Raw genomic sequence first — 7,500 nt, forward strand, 5'->3', positions numbered from 1 at the left:
TCCCCCCTTCGCGGGCTGCCGCTTCCCTCCCGGGCTGCCCGGCTGCTCTCTAACCCCTGCGACCGAGGCGGCGCTGTTAGGGCGGCCGTGCCGGTGCCCCTTGCCGCAGCTAGCCTCTCGCCGCTGCCCCTCCCGTCCGTCGTCCCCCGTCCCCAAAAACTTGCTGCTCTCCACGCTGGAGCCTGCACGGGGGAGGTTGCGCTCCGCTCCTCCGGCCCTAAAGCCGCCCTCGCCCGCCCCCCGGCTTGCCGCTTGGCTCGGCTGCCCGCCCGCCCGCTAATCCCCCCAACGCCCCCACCCCAAAAACACCCCAGCCCTACCGCATGCCGCTCCCCCTCTCCCCGCTCTCGCTGACCGCTGCCACCCCCCCCCCACCCCTCCCCCCCGAAACAAACCCCCCAGCCCTACCGCATGCCGCTCCCCCTCTCTCCCTAGCCTGCCCCCCCCGCCGTCGCTTGCTGCTGCTGCTGCCGCCGCCGCCGCCGCCGCCGCCGCCGCCGCCGCCGCCGCCGGGACCCGCCTCGGTCTGGTGGCGCGCGCTCGGAGATCCCCGGCTACCCGTCCGTCCGTCCCTCCCTCCCGCCCCGCCCCGGGGGAGGGCTCGGGGCAGCGCGGGCAGGCGGGGAGCAAAAAAAGGCGCGGGCGCCAAAAAACGTCGGGGTCCCGGGGTGGCGGAGGGGGGCGGCGGCGGGGGCGGCGGCGGGTACACGGCGCCGGGTCCAGCCCGTCCCGGGGCGGGGACAGGTGGTGTCGTCCGTCCCCGCCCCCGTAACCTGCTCTGAAGCATCCGCTTCCCGCCGCGGTTCGCCCTCCACCCCCCCCGCCGCACACGCAGCTGCCGCTTCCCGCCGCCTCTGCCCCCCGCCCCGGGATCAACCACCCGCCGGGTCCAGCCGGTCCCGGTCCCGGGAACCTGCTCCCGGGGCCAGCCGGAGCCACGCCCCCTCCTCTGACGCTTCCAGCTGCCGCCTCCCCTCCCACCCCCCAAACTCACACTGGCCCTCGCCGGCCCGCCCACCCGCCTACCTGCTTGCCCGCCGCCGCTGGGTGGCGTGCCGGACACTCTCGCACACAGGTACACAGACAGGGACACAGGGACACAGGCACTCAGGCACACAGGGACACAGGGACACAGGGACACAAGGACACAGGGACACAGGCACTCAGGCACTCAGGCACTCAGGGACACAGGGACACAGGGACACAGGCACTCAGGCACTCAGGGACACAGGGACACAGGGACACAAGGACACAGGGACACAGGCACTCAGGCACTCAGGCACTCAGGGACACAGGGACACAGGGACACAGGGACACAGGGACACAGGGACACAGGCACTCAGGCACACAGGGACACAGGTGGCGGGCCGGAGGCCTCTCCCCACTGTGTGGCAGGGGTCCAAGAGCCACCCCAGCCCAACCCAGAGGGTCTTTTGCACCTCTCTAGAGGCCACCCAGAGACCCCAGGCCGCAGCAGAAGCCTCCCCCGCATGCTCTGCAGGCTTCCGACCCACCCCAGGCCGCACCAGAAGCCTCCCCCGCACGCTCTGCAGGCTTCCGACCCACCCCAGGCCACAGCAGAAGCCTCTCCCGCACGCTCTGCAGGCTTCTCAGCCACCCCAGGCCGCAGCAGAAGCCTCTCCCGCACGCTCTGCAGGCTTCTCAGCCACCCCAGGCCGCACCAGAAGCCTCTCCCGCACGCTCTGCAGGCTTCTCAGCCACCCCAGGCCGCAGCAGAAGCCTCTCCCGCACGCTCTGCAGGCTTCTCAGCCACCCCAGGCCGCAGCAGAAGCCTCTCCCGCACGCTCTGCAGGCTTCTCAGCCACCCCAGGCCGCAGCAGAAGCCTCTCCCGCACGCTCTGCAGGCTTCTCAGCCACCCCAGGCCGCACCAGAAGCCTCTCCCGCACGCTCTGCAGGCTTCTCAGCCACCCCAGGCCGCAGCAGAAGCCTCTCCCGCACGCTCTGCAGGCTTCCGACCCACCCCAGGCCGCAGCAGAAGCCTCTCCCGCACGCTCTGCAGGCTTCCGACCCACCCCAGGCCGCAACAGAAGCCTCTCCCGCACGCTCTGCAGGCTTCCGACCCACCCCAGGCCGCAGCAGAAGCCTCTCCCGCACGCTCTGCAGGCTTCCGTCCCACCCCAGGCCGCACCAGAAGCCTCCCCCGCACGCTCTGCAGGCTTCCGTCCCACCCCAGGCCGCAGCAGAAGCCTCTCCCGCACGCTCTGCAGGCTTCCGACCCACCCCAGGCCCCAACAGAAGCCTCTCCCGCACGCTCTGCAGGCTTCTCAGCCACCCCAGGCCGCAGCAGAAGCCTCTCCCGCACGCTCTGCAGGCTTCTCAGCCACCCCAGGCCGCAGCAGAAGCCTCCCCCGCATGCTCTGCAGGCTTCCGACCCACCCCAGGCCGCAACAGAAGCCTCCCCCGCACGCTCTGTAGGCTTCTGACCCACCCCAGGCCCCAACAGAAGCCTCCCCCGCACGCTCTGCAGGCTTCTCAGCCACCCCAGGCCGCAGCAGAAGCCTCTCCCGCACGCTCTGCAGGCTTCTCAGCCACCCCAGGCCGCACCAGAAGCCTCTCCCGCACGCTCTGCAGGCTTCTCAGCCACCCCAGGCCGCACCAGAAGCCTCCCCCGCACGCTCTGCAGGCTTCCGACCCACCCCAGGCCGCACCAGAAGCCTCCCCCGCACGCTCTGCAGGCTTCCGACCCACCCCAGGCCGCACCAGAAGCCTCTCCCGCACGCTCTGCAGGCTTCCGACCCACCCCAGGCCGCACCAGAAGCCTCCCCCGCACGCTCTGCAGGCTTCTCCGCCACCACAGGCCGCACCAGAGGATCTTTTGCACCTCTCTGGACGCCACCCAGAGACTCCAGGCCGCACCAGAGGCCCCCCCCCCCCAACCATTTACAGGCTGCAGTGCCAGCCTAGGCCCCGCTGGCAGCCTCCCTTGTCTGCTTTGGAAGGCCTCCCATCCACTCCAGACCTGCCTGGAGGCCTCCCTCGACTGCTCCCGGGGCCCTCGAAGCCACCCTAGGCCTTTCTGGAGGACCTGCTCGACCGCTCGGGCGGCTTCTGACGCACCCTCGGCCATCCGGCGCCCAGCAGCTCCCAGGGCCAGGCACCGGCCTCCCCCTCCGGCCGCCCCTGGGGCCGGGGGTGGCTCGGACTCGGCGCCCCCAACGTGTCGTCCCGTCCCCCCCCGCCCCGCACCGCCGAACATTCGCTGCAGCCGAGGGCTTGCCGCTCGACGCCTACCCCACCCGCCCAGCCCCCCGCTGCGGCCCGGCGCTGCCCCGGCCGCTGCGCCCCGCCTCTCATCGCTCCCCCCACCCGGCAACCGGCCGCCGGGCACGGCAAGTCCCAGGGCAGGGAACAGGTGCTGCCGGGACCCCGTGCTGGCTGCCGGCTTCCCGGGGCTGCCCCGGGCACGGACAGGTCGCCCCCCCGCCCCGGCGAATGTTCACCGAACCGGCTGCCGGCTGCCTTCGAGCACCCCCCGCCCCCCGCCACTATCGTCCCCCCCGCCCCCCCTCCGCCTCCGCTGCCGCTTCTCCCCGCACCGCCTCCACTGCCTCCCCCCGCCGCCGGCGAACGAGTCGCCGGATCCGTAGGGTGCCGGGAGCCCGAACGGCGAGCGGCTCCGGCTGCTGCCGGGGCCGCGGGGCTTCGAGCCGCTCCGGCCGCGGCCGGGACCCCGTGCCGGAAGCCGGCATCCCGGGACGGCCCCGGGACGGCCCCGGTCGCCGGCCGGGTGACGTTCAGCGAAGCGGCTGCCGCCAGTCTTTGGGCCTCCCCCGTGCCGGGGCCGCGGGGCTTCGAGCCGGTCCGGCCGCGGCCGGGATCCCGGGCCGGACGATGGCTTCCCGGGCCGGTCCCGGTCGCCTCCCGGGTGACGTTCACCGAAGCGGCTGCCAGCTGTCTTCGAGCCCCCCCCCCCCCTCCGCCTCCGCTGCCGCTTCTCCCCGCACCCCCTCCACTGCCTCCCCCCGCCGCCGGCGAACGAGTCGCCGGATCTGTAGGGTGCCGGGAGCCCGAACGGCGAGCGGCTCCGGCTGCTGCCGGGGCCGCGGGGATTCGAGCCGCTCCGGCCGCGGCCGGGACCCCGTGCCGGAAGCCGGCATCCCCGGACAGCCCCGGGACGGCCCCGGTCGCCGGCCGGGTGACGTTCACCGAAGCGGCTGCCGGCTGTCTTCGAGCCCCCCCCCCCCTCCGCCTCCGCTGCCGCTTCTGCCCGCACCCCCTCCACTGCCTCCCCCCGCCGCCGGCGAACGAGTCGGCGGATCCGTAGGGTGCCGGGAGCCCGAACGGCGAGCGGCTCCGGCTGCTGCCGGGACCGCGGGGATTCGAGCCGCTCCGGCCGCGGCCGGGACCCCGTGCCGGAAGCCGGCATCCCGGGACGGCCCCGGGACGGCCCCGGTCGCCGGCCGGGTGACGTTCAGCGAAGCGGCTGCCGCCAGTCTTTGGGCCTCCCCCGTGCCGGGGCCGCGGGGCTTCGAGCCGGTCCGGCCGCGGCCGGGATCCCGGGCCGGACGATGGCTTCCCGGGCCGGTCCCGGTCGCCTCCCGGGTGACGTTCACCGAAGCGGCTGCCGGCTGTCTTCGAGCCCCCCCCCCCCCTCCGCCTCCGCTGCCGCTTCTGCCCGCACCCCCTCCACTGCCTCCCCCCGCCGCCGGCGAACGAGTCGCCGGATCTGTAGGGTGCCGGGAGCCCGAACGGCGAGCGGCTCCGGCTGCTGCCGGGACCGCGGGGATTCGAGCCGCTCCGGCCGCGGCCGGGACCCCGTGCCGGAAGCCGGCATCCCCGGACAGCCCCGGGACGGCCCCGGTCGCCGGCCGGGTGACGTTCACCGAAGCGGCTGCCGGCTGTCTTCGAGCCCCCCCCCCCCTCCGCCTCCGCTGCCGCTTCTGCCCGCACCCCCTCCACTGCCTCCCCCCGCCGCCGGCGAACGAGTCGGCGGATCCGTAGGGTGCCGGGAGCCCGAACGGCGAGCGGCTCCGGCTGCTGCCGGGACCGCGGGGATTCGAGCCGCTCCGGCCGCGGCCGGGACCCCGTGCCGGAAGCCGGCATCCCGGGACGGCCCCGGGACGGCCCCGGTCGCCGGCCGGGTGACGTTCAGCGAAGCGGCTGCCGCCAGTCTTTGGGCCTCCCCCGTGCCGGGGCCGCGGGGCTTCGAGCCGGTCCGGCCGCGGCCGGGATCCCGGGCCGGACGATGGCTTCCCGGGCCGGTCCCGGTCGCCTCCCGGGTGACGTTCACCGAAGCGGCTGCCGGCTGTCTTCGAGCCCCCCCCCCCCCTCCGCCTCCGCTGCCGCTTCTGCCCGCACCCCCTCCACTGCCTCCCCCCGCCGCCGGCGAACGAGTCGCCGGATCTGTAGGGTGCCGGGAGCCCGAACGGCGAGCGGCTCCGGCTGCTGCCGGGGCCGCGGGGATTCGAGCCGCTCCGGCCGCGGCCGGGACCCCGTGCCGGAAGCCGGCATCCCCGGACAGCCCCGGGACGGCCCCGGTCGCCGGCCGGGTGACGTTCACCGAAGCGGCTGCCGGCTGTCTTCGAGCCCCCCCCCCCCTCCGCCTCCGCTGCCGCTTCTGCCCGCACCCCCTCCACTGCCTCCCCCCGCCGCCGGCGAACGAGTCGGCGGATCCGTAGGGTGCCGGGAGCCCGAACGGCGAGCGGCTCCGGCTGCTGCCGGGACCGCGGGGCTTCGAGCCGCTCCGGCCGCGGCCGGGACCCCGTGCCGGAAGCCGGCATCCCGGGACGGCCCCGGGACGGCCCCGGTCGCCGGCCGGGTGACGTTCAGCGAAGCGGCTGCCGCCAGTCTTTGGGCCTCCCCCGTGCCGGGGCCGCGGGGCTTCGAGCCGGTCCGGCCGCGGCCGGGATCCGGGGCCGGACGATGGCTTCCCGGGCCGGTCCCGGTCGCCTCCCGGGTGACGTTCACCGAAGCGGCTGACGGCTGTCTCCGAGCCCCCCCCCCCCCCCTCCGCCTCCGCTGCCGCTTCTGCCCGCACCCCCTCCACTGCCTCCCCCCGCCGCCCGCGAACGAGTCGCCGGATCTGTAGGGTGCCGGGAGCCCGAACGGCGAGCGGCTCCGGCTGCTGCCGGGACCGCGGGGATTCGAGCCGCTCCGGCCGCGGCCGGGACCCCGTGCCGGAAGCCGGCATCCCCGGACAGCCCCGGGACGGCCCCGGTCGCCGGCCGGGTGACGTTCACCGAAGCGGCTGCCGGCTGTCTTCGAGCCCCCCCCCCCTCCGCCTCCGCTGCCGCTTCTGCCCGCACCCCCTCCACTGCCTCCCCCCGCCGCCGGCGAACGAGTCGCCGGATCCGTAGGGTGCCGGGAGCCCGAACGGCGAGCGGCTCCGGCTGCTGCCGGGACCGCGGGGATTCGAGCCGCTCCGGCCGCGGCCGGGACCCCGTGGCGGAAGCCAGCATCCCGGGACGGCCCCGGGACGGCCCCGATCGCCTCCTGGGTGACGTTCACCGAAGCGGCTGCCGGCTGTCTTCGAGCCCCCCCCCCCCTCCGCCTCCGCTGCCGCTTCTCCCCGCACCCCCTCCACTGCCTCCCCCCGCCGCCGGCGAACGAGTCGGCGGATCCATACCGTCCCGAGAGCCCGAGGCGGCGGCACCCAGTGCGGGTCCGGCCGAGGCCGGGACCCCGTGCCTGTCGCAGGCTTCCCGGGACGGCCCCGGAACGGCCGCGGTCGCCGGCCGGGTGACGTTCTCCGAAGCGGCTGCCGGCTGTCTTCGAGCCCCCCCCCCCCTCCGCCTCCGCTGCCGCTTCTGCCCGCACCTCCTTCACTGCCTCCCCCCGCCGCCCGCGAACGAGTCGGCGGATCCGTAGGGTGCCGGGAGCCCGAACGGCGAGCGGCTCCGGCTGCTGCCGGGACCGCGGGGATTCGAGCCGCTCCGGCCGCGGCCGGGACCCCGTGCCGGAAGCCGGCATCCCGGGACAGCCCCGGGACGGCCCCGGTCGCCGGCCGGGTGACGTTCAGCGAAGCGGCTGCCGCCAGTCTTTGGGCCTCCCCCGTGCCGGGGCCGCGGGGCTTCGAGTCGGTCCGGCCGCGGCTGGGACCCCGTGCCTGTCGCAGGCTTCCCGGGACGGCCCCGGAACGGCCGCGGTCGCCGGCCGGGTGACGTTCACCGAGGCGACTGCCGGCTGTCTTCGAGCCCCCACCCCTGCCGTGGCCGCGGGGATTCGCCCCGGTCCGGCAGCTGACGGTTCCCTGTGTCGGACGCCGGCTTCCCGGGACTGCCCCGGGACAGCCCCGGTCGCCTCCCGGGTGACGTTCACCGAAGCTGCTGCCGCCTGTCTTTGTCCCCCCCCCCCCGTGCTCTCCCTCAGGCGGGAGGTAGACGTGCTCTCCCTGGGCGAGTAGACGTGCTCTCCCTGGGCGAGTAGACGTGCTCTCCCTCGGCGAGTAGACGTGCTCTCCCTCGGCGAGTAGACGTGCTCTCCCTCGGCGAGTAGACGTGCTCTCCCTCGGCGAGTAGACGTGCTCTCCCTGGGCGAGT

Source organism: Melanerpes formicivorus, unplaced genomic scaffold, assembly GCF_026170545.1.
Source record: "Melanerpes formicivorus ecotype bairdi unplaced genomic scaffold, bMelFor1.0.p_v2 SCAF_184, whole genome shotgun sequence".
Taxonomy (NCBI): domain Eukaryota; kingdom Metazoa; phylum Chordata; class Aves; order Piciformes; family Picidae; genus Melanerpes; species Melanerpes formicivorus.